This window comes from Cnephaeus nilssonii (genome assembly GCF_951640355.1).
Source record: "Cnephaeus nilssonii genome assembly, chromosome: 15".
NCBI classification, from domain to species: Eukaryota; Metazoa; Chordata; class Mammalia; order Chiroptera; family Vespertilionidae; genus Cnephaeus; species Cnephaeus nilssonii.
Window position 1 is genome coordinate 35,596,190 of NC_137086.1, and position 13,004 is coordinate 35,609,193.

The 13,004-nt window shown below is 40.1% G+C and overlaps 1 protein-coding gene across 2 annotated transcripts in view; it reads left to right on the top strand.

The window, feature by feature from the left end:
• Positions 1-13,004, top strand: part of COMMD1 (copper metabolism domain containing 1) — a 133,868-nt gene that overhangs the window by 25,153 nt on the left and 95,711 nt on the right. The window lies entirely within an intron of this gene.

Here is a 13,004-nt window from a genome sequence, read left to right on the forward strand (position 1 = left end):
TCGGCATAGATTTTCCACTTTCCTGAGATCGTTTTAAAAAAAAAAATTCACATCAATAAGGTTTTCACTGACCACCTCTCTAAAGGTTTAGTTCTCCACTTACTGCTTTATTTAAAAAAACACGTTATTGAGCTATACTTTTCATACAGTAAACTGTATCCCTTTGAATTGTCCAATGTGAAATCACCGCGACAGTTAAGAGACAGTGTCTGTCACCCCCTGAAAGTTTCCTTATGTCCTCTCTTCACTCCAATTCCTTTGCAACCACTAATCTACCTTTTGTTATCATAGATTCATTTTTTTCTGCTTTATTTTTTCTGTATGTCACTTATTACTACCTAGCTTGCTATATATATTTGGCCCTTGAACAGCAGATTTGAACTGCGTGGGTCCACTTACACATGGATTTTTTTTCCCCCCAGTAAATTTACAGTCAGCCTTCCATATCCCTGGGTTTTGCATCTGTGGTTGGGACTCTTTGGATGTGAAGGGCTGTGGACATTGTTCTACATCATCTATATATATAAAAGCCTAAGTGACTGTTATGACCAGATGACTGGCCAGTAGCTATGACATGCACTGACCACCAGGGGGCAGACGCTCAATGCAGGAACTACCCCCTGGTGGTCAGTGTGCTCTCACAGCCAACCTCCTGTGGCTGGCCACCCTCCTGCAGCCCCTCCCGCTGGCTAGCCTGCGGCCCCTCCCCCTGGCTGACCCGCCAACCTAGCGTGGCCCCTCCCCCCCAGGCCTGCCCCCATCGGCCCTGACTGGAGTGGGCTGGCTGGCCAACCTCCCATGGCCCCTTCCCTGGGCCTGCCCACCCCTATAGGCCCTGATGGGGCAGCTGCTTGCCCCGGCTGGCCACCCCAATCGGGGCCAATTGGGGCGGGTCAGCCGGCCAACCTTCCACAGTCCCTCCCCCTGGCCGGCCTGCCCCAGTCGGCCCCAGGCCCCAATCGGGGCGGGAGATATCCATGATTGATCCCGATCACTGGCCAGGCCGAGGGACCCCACCCGTGCACAACTTCGTGCACCGGGCCTCTAGTACTTCAATAAAAAGATTTAAAGAGGGAGAGAAAGATATGTGTCTTTGCAAACTTGTTGACTCTTTGAGAACAGGGCTTTGGCACTGCTGAAATCCTTATTAGCTTCTGACTAGTAACCTGCCAACAGGCAGCCCCTGGTTTTGGACTTCTTTCAGATTTTTGCTGTTCCGGCTCTCTGGTTCTATTCTTGTGGACAGATGGGGGTGATTGAGAGGAAGCCAGGAAACCAAGCCTTTAGAGAATTTGGAAACGATTTTTGGATGTCAGTGCTTTTTGCTAAACTCAGGGTGACAGTGTATCTTGCTCAGCAATGTTGAAACTGCTTGTGTTTGTCTAGTATTTGTGTACTAGTTGGTTGGCTGTGGGCTGCATTCCATGCCACTGCTCTACTACCAAGGTGCACGTAGAAGGCCTCTGCCTCGAGCCTATTTTTTTTTTTTAATATATTTTATTGATTTTCTACAGAGAAGAAGGGAGAGGGATAGAGAGTCAGAATCATCGATCAGTTGCCTCCTGCACTCCCCCACTGGGGATGTGCCCACAACCAAGGTACATGCCCTTGACCGGAATCGAACCTGGGACCTTTCAGTCCCCAGGCCGACGCTCTATCCACTGAGCCAAACTGGCCAGGGCTCGAGCCTATTTTTAGCATTTGTTCTTTATTGTGTATAAAATATATATAACATAAAATTTACCATTTAATCATTTTAAGTGTACAGCTGAATTAAGTACATTCACAGTGTTGTGTAAACATCATTGCTCTCAATTTCCAGAACTTTTTAATCATCCCAAACAGGAACTCTGTACCCATTAACCAGTAACTCCCCATCCCCACCTTTTTCTGGCCTCTGGTAACTTCTGTCTATTTTGTGTGTCTGTGAATTTGCCTAATATAGGTACCTCATATAAATGGAATCATACAATATTTGCTCGATTGTGTCTGGCTTATTTTGCATAGCATAATGTCTTAAAATTTATCCATGTTGTAGCATGTGTCAGAATTTCATTCCTTTGAAAGGCTGAATCACATTCTGTTATATTTATACTAGATGCCCGATACACATAATTCATGCAAGAGGCTCGGCCCTTGCAGCCCTGGCTGCCTCGGTCCTTACAGCCCTGGTTTCATCCAGAAGGTCATCTGGAAGGTCGTCCGACCGACCGATCTAATTAGCATATTAGCTCTTTATTATATAGGAATATATATTTACATATATATATATATATATATATATATATATATATATATATCTCACATTTTATTTATCCATTAATATGTTGATGGGCATTTGAGTTGTTTCCACCTTTTGACAATTGTGAATAGTGTTACTATCCACACGAATGTACACAAATCTGTTTGAGTATATGCTTTTCATTCTTTTGCGTGTATACCTAGGAGTGGAATTGTTGGATGATATGGTAATTCTATGTTTAATTTTTTGAAAAACTGCCAAACTATTTTCCACAGTGGCTTTGCCCTTTTACATTGTTTCTGACAATGCACGAGGGTTCTAATTTTTGCACATTTCATCAACATTTGTTATTTTCTCTCTGTGTGTTTATAAATTGCATTCCTAATGGGTATGAAGTGATATCTCATTGTGGTTTTGAGTTACATTCCCTTATGATTAGTGATGTTGAGCATCTTTTCATGTGTTTATTGGCCTTTAACATTTTTTATTTTTATTTTTTAAATATCTTTATTGTTGAGAGTATTACAGATGCCCCCCTTTTTCCCCTCCACCTGGTTCCTGCCCCACCCCAGGCCTTCACCACCCTATTGTTTGTGTCCATAGGTAATGCATATCTATATATATAAAAGCCCAGCGACCAGAATGGTGGAACGACCAGAATGACTGGTGGCTATGATGCGCACTGCGACAGCCAACCAGTCTGATCTGGGCCCCAATTGCTCCCCACCCCCGGCCAGCCCGGCCCCTGATCAGCCCCCAACACCCTGATCAGGGGCGGGACCTGCCGGCCAACTATCTGTGGCCCCTCCCCCCCACTGGCCCCGCCCGTTGGGCCCCCATCGGGTCGGGCTGACCAGGCCTCTAGTATGCATATAAGATCTTTGGTTAATCTCTTCCCTACCCTCCTCCTTCCTTCCCTTCCTCTTGAGATTCATTAGTCTGGTCCATGTTTCCACCTTCTATTTTATTCATCAGTTTATTTTGTTCATCAGCTTTCTGAGGTTCTAACAGAAAATTTTATAGCTATGCTCTCAACCTCATCTTTTAGACCTCATTTCCAAGGCTAATGCCTTGGAAAATTCTAAGGTTTTGACCTTTCCTTAGAATTCATTTCTTGCTTTAATATTGTTTGCATCTGTAGAAACAGAGACTCTTTGAAAACCAAACACTCTGGCTCCTTTTTAATGAATTGTTCTTGAGATGTTTATTAGGTATTTGGAAATTTGGGTCTGGATTTCAGTGGTATAGACTTGGCAAAAAGAGTGGTAAAAGAGTTGTGAGCATTTGTTTAGTGGTCATTGATTTAAGATATTGAGGAGCAGAAGGAAGGCTGAGAATGGAACTTTGAGAAATGTGGGCCTTTAATGGGCAAGTGAATAAAAACTCTGTGAGGGAGGGGGTCAGCGGTGGATTAGAGAAATGAAGAGTACAGGAACAGAGAAGAATTGACAGTGGCAATGCCTCACTTTACATACTGGGTGTGGTGGAAAGTTTTTCAGTTTCCTCTTCATTATAAACTCTTTGAGTCCAGCACATTAATACCTTTTATATCATAAAGTTTATCACATTAGCCTTTGATTAAGGTGAGGGATGAAAAACATCACCATAGAAGCAAAGTTGAAGGATATATCTAATATCTATATAGTTTTCCCTCTATGGCCATAGTGTTAAGTGCAGAAATAAATTCCTTAGAAAAGAATGCTATATGCTTCAAGTCATGCATACTTCACAAAAAAGTGGTTGTTGAGAGGGGCTTATTAAAGGATAAAGGGTGTCAAATATGTGGTGATGGAAGATTTGACTGGGTGGTGGGCACACAGTGCAATATACAGATAATGTATCATAGAATTGTACATTTGAAACCTATATACTCTTTAAAATTTTATTTATTGATTGATTTTAGAGAGAGAGAGTGAGAGAAAGAGGAACACTGATTTGTTGTTCCACTTATTTTTGCTTTCATTAGCTGCTTTTTGTATGCACCCTGACAGGAGAAAGAACCATCAACCTTGGTGTATCAGAAGGACTCTCTATAATCAACTGAGCTACCCCCCAGGGCCTGATGCTTTTTATAGATGCAGTCTCTCATTGTTTGGTAGTTTCCCTATATACTCTTAAACATCTCCACCCTGGTTCTCCTCCAAATTTAAAGTTTATTTTCAAAGGTAAATTAAGTTTGAAGTTTGTTTCTATTTGGCACTTGGGAATAATAAACTTGACCTGCTGGTTAATTACTGCTCAAACCCTGGAAAATTTGTGCTGGTATTAAAAAAAATAAAAATAAAAAAAAGCCGGCCGGTATAGCTCAGGGCTTGAGTGTGGACCTATGAACCAGGAGGTCATGGTTCGATTCCTGGTCGGGCACATGCCCAGGTTGTGGGCTCGATCCCCAGTTGGGGGCATGCAGGAGGCAGCCAATCAATGATTCTTATCACTGATGTTTCTCGCTCTCTCCATACTTTCTGAAATAAAAAAAACCAACAACAAAACACATATTAATAAACCCAAAAGACTTCTTTGTTTTATGAGCCTTGTGTGTATGCCTATGGCAGGGGTGGGGAACATTTTTCTGCCAAGGGCTATTTGTATATTTATAACATCATTCTTGGACCATACAAAATTATCAACTTAAAAATTAGCCTGCTATATTTGGTCAAACATTTCATTAATTTACCCCTAATGCCTTGGCAGGGCCAGACCAAATGATTTCTGGGGCCTTAATGCGGCCTTCGAGCAGGATGTTCCCCACCCGTGGCCTATGGCAATAGTCCTTTGACAGAAGCACACAGTGTAGTGATATTATAATGGTTTACTCTGGTGGGTGTGGACAGGAAGTTTATGCTTTACTCAGTACACTTATTTATGTTTTTAAATCAAGTTCTGTTGCCTCTGCTTCTGTTTTAGATGTCAGTCCATCAACAGCGTATGCTGTTCACTATTTACATTTCAGAAATTGCTCAGAAACCTTGACATGATCTTTTATTTTTGCCAGCTGTTTCTCCATGTTAGTGTTCTGAGAGCCTGTGACTGCTTTGGAGAGATTTGCCTGGCTCTTCTCTTGGCACTGCCCCCCACCCTACTCTATTTAACTAGAATAGCTCATAAGATGTCATCCATGTAAGATTTTATTTGAAATAAATGGCTTAGCTAATGTTTTTATGTCAGAAATGTAAATGAGGGGTGGTATTACCAAAGAAATGAAATATTTTCCCCTTCCTATCATAGTACACAGTGCATGGGAGTAGATCTTTAATTAGTATAAATCTTTTGTGGTCAAGATCTTTGGAATGGTACATTGGGATATAATTTTTACTTTCTTCAGTGTATATTTGTGACTATTGAAGGGGCTTAGAACAGGCCTCCTTAAGATATGCCACTTTGGTATGTGAATTATTTTGAGCTGAAGGTAATTGAGACTTTGTGAGCTCACAAGAAACTTTTGCTTCTCCCTTAAAGAATTTAAATTGGGGCACTTGCCTAGCCAGTGTGCGTCAGTGGTTGAGTGTTGACCTGTGAGCCAGGAAGTCATGGTTCAATTCCTAGTCAGGGTACATGCCCGGGTTGCAGGCTCAATCCCCAGTAGAGGGCGTGCAGGAGGCAGCTGCTCAATGATTGATGTTTCTGTCTCTCCCTCTCCCTTCCTCTCTGAAATTAATGAAAAATGTAACCTATATAATAAAAGGCTAATATGCAAATTGTCCTCTTGGGAGTTCGACCGACTGGGAGTTTGCTCGCTATGACATGCGCTGACCACCAGGGGGTGGCGTGGAACAAAGGAAGGCCTAGGCTGGCAGCTGGCAGCCGGGGGAAGGAAGGCCCCGATCGGCTCTGATCGCCGGCTAGGCTAGACCTAGGGACCCTACCTGTTCATGAATTTCGTGCAGTGTATATATATATATATAAATTGGGGACTTGCCCATAATAAGAGTTATCACCAGAAATAAGTTTTTATGACCTCTTTATAAGGCATGGAAAGTTTCTAGTTAATGAACGTATGATCTTATTGTCTTGAGGATTACCTTTCTACCCTCTGATGTCCCAAGGTGCCTTATTTCATCCTTAGTTCAGAATGTCATATATACCTCAATACCTCATTTTCCCTTTCTGTCTCTGAACCTCTCATATGTGGGGGTCTCTGTGTCTTTTTGAGGAGTTCCTATATGTATATATGTAATTACATTTAGTTATAATCTCATTAATATCATCTGCCTGTGTAGTTTATTAGACCAGCTGAAAGAACCTAAAGGAAAGTGTCTTCTTCCCACACTATAACAATCTCATATGGTTGCTATGAGAGATGTTATTAGTTATTACTCTTATTCATACAGGGTGCCCCCCAAAATGTGTACACACTTTGGCTTCCATTATTAATTCCAATGGGTTAAATCTGAAAAGAAAGCAACATCAATTGAGCTATCAGCTATTAAAGTGTGTATACATTTTTGGGGGACACCCTGTATTTAGGTAAGAATTTAACTTTATGGGTTTCCCATAGGCACTGATTTAGAGAGATGACCTTTGGTGGTGGTGTTTCACACTGTGTTCCTTGGAGTCATGATGATCCCTAGAAATGCCTCCAAGTTTATCACAGGGGTGGGGTAAGGGAGGTAGAGGTGGAGCTTAGGTATAGAGGGCTCTGGCTTCAACATTATTTCAGTCAGTGGAGCTGCAACTTTATTAATTTGTGGGTTTCCACAAAAGATTTAGTTTGAAAGAGGATTCTGGGCTAAAATTTGAAACCATCAGGTTAGTTTAAAAATCTAGGAGTTAGGAAACTTAGGATGCAGTTCTGCCTATCCCATTTATACTAGTTTTGTAGCATTAAGCAAGTAATTTTAACTTATCTCAGTTTTTCATATGTAAAATAGAACTAATCCTGTCTACCTCATAGAAGTGTTTTCATTTTTTTTTTCACATAAACTTTTATTAGAGTATATTATAATTGCTCTATTGTATTATTAGTGGTCGTTATTAATTTCTTTTTTTTTTCCCCTTGGGGAGCTAACATTCTTTTTTTTTTTTCATTTGACAATATAGTTTATATTTTATTTTATTTTATTATTATTTTTTAAATTTCTTTATTGATTAAGGTGTCACATATTTGTCCTCATCCCCCCATTCCCATCCCACACCCCTCCCCACGGATGCCCCAACCCCCCGTTGAACTCAACCATTGGTTAGGCTCATATGCATGCACACAAGACCTTTGGTTGATCTCTCCCTCATAGAAGTGTTTTCAGATAGTGGTTTAAAAACTGATGAATCAAAAAGTATACTAAAGACCTGGCTGGTGTGACTCAGTTGGTTGTGCATTGTTCCATGCACCAAAAGGTCCCTGGTTTGTTTCCCAGTCAGGGCACATGCCCAAGTTGCAGGCTCAATCCGCAGGAGGGGGCGTGCAGTAGGCAGCCAATTTATGTTTCTGTCTCTCCCTCTCCCTTCCTTTCTCTCTCCAAAATCAATAAAAACATTTTTAATTTTTAAAAGTATAATAAAGTTACTATTAACAATAGCAGCAATTCCCAGTAATAGGAATTCAAAATAGTTTTGAATTTCGCTGTAGACTTTTTAAATAATAACTATGGCCCTAACTGGTTTGGTTCAGTGGATAGAGCATTGGCCTGCGGTCTCAGGGGTCCTGGGTTCGATTCTGGTCAAGGGCATGTACCTTGGTTGCGGGCACATCCCTAGTAGGGGGTGTGCAGGAGGCAGCTGATTGATGTTTCTCTCTCATCGATGTTTCTAACTCTCTCTCCCTCTCCCTTCCTCTCTGTAAAAAAATCAATAAAATGTGTAAAAAACCAAAAAACTGCAGACTTTCCTTTTCCAATTTTCTGTCATCTAGGGTATTTTTATCTCTTCTTTAAAAAAAAAAAGTTTTGTTGGCAAACTTCCTTAAAATTGATTTCTAGTGGGAAACAATGAGTTTATAAACATATACATACACAGCCTACCTAATAATAGACAAATATGCAAATTGACCGCACCTTCGCTACACCCAAGCCACACCCACCAGCCAAACCACGCCCACCAACCAATCAGGATGAGTATGCAAATTACCCCAACAAAGATGGCGGCTAATTTGCATATCAAGACAGCGTAGAAAGAAGCCAAGAGCTGCAGAAGGGAGCAAAACTGCGGAGAAGCAAGCAAGCCAGGGGGGAGGAGAAGGGAGGAGCGGAGGCGGGGCCGGGGGAGAAGGAAGGAGAGCGGGCGGGCTGGCGGAGAAGGCGGGGTGGGGGAGAAGGGAGGAGCGCAGGCGGGGCCGGGGGAGAAGGGAGGAGCGGAGGTGGGGCCGAGGGAGAAGGAAGGAGAGCGGGCGGGTTGGCGGAGAAGGGAGAAAAGCAGGGGGGCTGGCGGAGAAGGCGGGACGGGGGACAAGGGAGGAGAGCAGGCGGGGCGGGGTAGAGTGCAGCAGGAAACCCTATTGCAGGATTTTTCCTGCAACGGGAACGCTAGTACATATATAAACAAATGTATGTATATATATCTTAAAAAATGTATATTGATTTTTTTCACAGTTTCTAAGAATATAAGTAGATAAATGAAGCTTAGCTTAGAAAAACTTTTAACTATCCCTGCATTCCCAAGAGGAAAAGTCCACAATGCTTGAATTTATTTTTAGTCTTTGAAGGGCCAAAAAGTTGTGCCTGAAATTTGTGTTAGCACATTTCTGAATCTGATGTTAAGTTACTCTGCTTAGTTGTGTTGATGCCATTTCTTTCTTTTTTCCTTCAAGCAGGGAATACAAGCTCCATGTTTTCTTTAGGAAACCATCCCTATCCTATGTATTTATTTAAATTTCATAGCCTGTGAAATCACAGGAAGAAACAAAGAATAGATCGCCTGAGCTTTTCTCTTTTACTTGATGGAGTATTAGAATGGCTTCTCTTTAAGAAGTTGATTGGCCAATTTGATGCAAAGAGAGGAAGTGAGAATAGCATTATAGGGGTAGGTGGTGCTTGCTAATTATCCACCTCTTGCACTGCATATGCATTTTAAATATTAGAAGAGTTAAGGTACTCCTTGCATCACACCACCAGAGTTGGACAGCCCAAGTTACAGTTTTGAGAATAGCTGGCCAGTTTCTGGTAGGTAGTTATGGACATATAGAAAAGCATAGTCCTATTTATATATTTAAAAGGCTAATATGGAAATTGTCCCCTCAGGAGTTCAACCATGAGACCGGGAGTTTGATTGCTCACTATGATGTGTGCTGACCACCAGGGGGTGGCGCGGAACATGGTGGGTGACCAGTGGCAGCAGCGGGCGCTGAGGGAGCGAGGGAAGGAGGAGGCGGGGAGGGGGTGGGGAACTGTGTGGTGATGGTGCATGGGCAGGGAGGGTGGAGAGGCAGGGAACCTGATCGGCCCTGATTGCTGGCCAGACCTAGGGACCCTACATGTCCACGAATTTCGTGCACTGGGCCTCTGACAAATAATATACCTGCCTATGAAGTATTAAATGTAAGATACGCCAGAAGGGTAGTATTTCTTATCTTCTGGAAGTTAACAGAATTAAATACCTAAAAAGAAATATTCTTTTTTCCTTTGTTAAAACTCTTTCTACTGAACAAAAATTCTAAGAACTAAGAATTCCATAGGAATTAGGAACTTAACTGTTTAGGTATTTTATAGCACAGTAATATATTTTATTGACCAAATAGTCCTCTTGGGAAAAAATTTCAAATTCCATAATAAGCACTAGCTGGTTTGGCTCAGTGGATAGAGCGTCAACCTGTGGACTGAAGGGTTTCAGATTCAATTCTGGTCAAGGGCACATGACCGGGTTGCAGGCTCGTTCCCCACTAGGGGGCGTGCAGGAGGCAGCCAATCAATGATTCTCTCTCATCATTGATGTTTCTATCTCTCTCCCTCTTCCTACCTCCCTAAAATCAATAAAAATATATTTAAAAAAGAACTCCATAATAGGTATAACAATAGCTATTTATTGAGTACCTCTTATGTGTCAGTTCTTAAATGTTGTAAGGTACATAAATGAGGAGAAAGGTTCAGAGATGTTAAACAATGAACTCAAGGTCACACAACTCAAGTATGGAGGGTTAGAGAGTCGAGCACAATTCTCCCTGGTTGTAAAACTCATTTTCTTTTTCCTAACCATTGCTCTCAGTCAAGATTCATGAATGAAACATATCTTTTACTTTTCAGAATAGTTTCCTTTTACAATTATGTCAAGTGGATCCTACTTTGCTTTTATTTTTTGTGGTGAAATTAGACATAATATACCTAAAAATTAAAATTCAAAAGACTAAGTTAGGATATTTCAGGAAGAAAGTTAAGGTTGGAATCTTTGGAATTATATATCACCAGCATTGATTTCTTTGCTGAGGGTTTTCGTACACCCTTGTCAACTTGCTTTTTATTTGTGTCATATTCTTTAGTACAGGATTTTTTCCTTGACCATTGATCACCATTTTCCTCTTCACACTGCTGTACATAAACCTAAGAGATTATGAGGATCTTTTTGGTCCACACCACCAGAAACATTGTTCTTTCTCCAGATATCCATGACAAATATTAGGAGGCAATATTACATTTAGTTAGTAGGTGCCATCATCTAACATATGATGTGCTTCAGCCTGAAACTTTTTTTACTCATGGCTTTTATTTTAAATGAATTAATTTTTACTTTATAGATAAAAAATTTTGGATCCCTGATGTTTTTTAATTAAAAATAATTCTAGTTTTCTTTGATAAATTACATTTGTAAAGTTGGTTTGTGTTTTCTTCTGCCTGTTTTATTAATAAAAGAAGTTGAATAATAACTGTTTTTATGTATTTTATATGCTGGTGCTGAGGTAATGGTGCCACTGGGTAAAAACAACCCTTTAAAATGAATGACATATCAAACCAGTTAATATTTTTACCTCTCAGGTTATTTATGAGAAATTGAAATACCTCGTTTTATTATTAAGGCCAAACAATGCTCCAAACATATTTTTTCTGTGAGTATTTAGACACTTGAGAAGATTGTTTAACTATCCTCTAAGGAACTTTGGATTAAGGAACACTGAGTGTACAGTCTTTCACCCACTAAACACATACTGTTTTATTCAAAGAATCTAAGCCCTATCATCATCTTAAGATCTGCCTTTGGAAATACCAGCTAAGCCGGTGATACTGGGTATAGTTTTAAGCAAAGGGAATAGCTTGTATCTTGGCCAGTTGGAGATTAAAAAAGAGTAGCAGTTTCTGTTCACTAAAGATGCCTCTGCTTAATAGGGAGGGAGGAACATGTTTTTATTCTGGGTAGCTACAATTTACTATGGAAGAAGGGACAGTGGCTGGGGTTCTATTTAAATGCTCAGTCTCGAGTTAACTGCCTTATTTCATATTTCTTTCTTAGCTGCTCTCTATTTATTTATTTTTAAACCAAATCTCTTTGGAATAATTTTTTAATCTCAGAAGGAAAGGTTTTTTAGATTTTTGTTGTTGTTTAGTAGTATCCAATATGTAGATAGTATGTCCCTGTTTGTTCCTGACCTCTAAATTTGAGTTAACTTGAATTTTACTTCTTGAAGTTAGGTCCAACTAAGTCTACCTACCACATGATTGGAAATACTGGTTAGAATAGACTTTTCTGTAGTGTTCTCTGCCCTGTTTATATACAAGTTATTCAGATTATCCTACGGTCTGAAATACAAGGAACCTGAAATAATGATGGCAAACTGGTGTGAGAGAGAAGGTGGGGTACTATGTGATTCTTCATATGAATAGCAAGGAAGAAACTTAAGTACTTACCCTGGGAAACTTAACCTAATGATTTCTTTTCATCCTTTGTCTCAAATGTCCCTTAATTATGGAGATTTTCCCCTTGACTTCCCTTTTATACTTCCCCTCTTATACTACCTTCCATGTATGCTTCTCCCTTTCCCTTTTTATAAAGCCACCCTATTTGTCGGTGCTTGTCTATTGTCTACGGTCTGTTTCACCATACTTTAAGGGTCACGAAACTAGGAATTATGCTATTCTTACTCATTGTAGAATCACAGGTCCTTATGATAGTATCAGGTATAGTGATGCCAAATATAAACTTATTACATTAATGAGCAAATGAATGGTCAGCTGTTATGAGAGACTATTAATTCTCTCACCAAAGAGGAGGTTAATTTTAAAAAGGCTTTCCTGATTTTTACTTTTTAAATTTCACTTTTCAGATATAAAAGTGATAAAACTAATGTTGGAGAAAATTTGAAAAGCAGAAAAAAGGGAACTCTCTAGTACTAATCTCTACCACCCCAGTGAAGTTGCCAATACTTGGTATATTTCCTTTCAGTTATCTATGGGCCTTTAAAAATAAATCCTTAAACACAATGTATGCATTACACAATTTTGTATCTGCTTTTGTTGAAAAATAGGAATACAACATATCCCTTTATTTTTTCTCTCACTTTTATTCTCCTCTCTACTGCATTTTGTTGTTCAGCTTTGAATAGTTCAGTTTTGGGGAAGAATATATCACTTAGGAAGAGTCTTGCTGAGAGGGATAAAGGATCACGTGCTTTGTTGTAGAGACTTAGTTTTGTAAGCTGACTTATTGTCATGTGGCAGTTAAAAATATATTTCTCATAATTGAGAAAAATGAAGCTGAGAAAAATCAAATTAGATTTTCTTTTTCCTTGGAGATGTGTAATGGATATTCTGGAACTTGACCTCATCAAGGAATTTCATTGCTATTTGAAATTGAACTTTAATTTTTCTTAAGAAAATATGGGATTAAAGTGGGATTAAATGTGGGATTA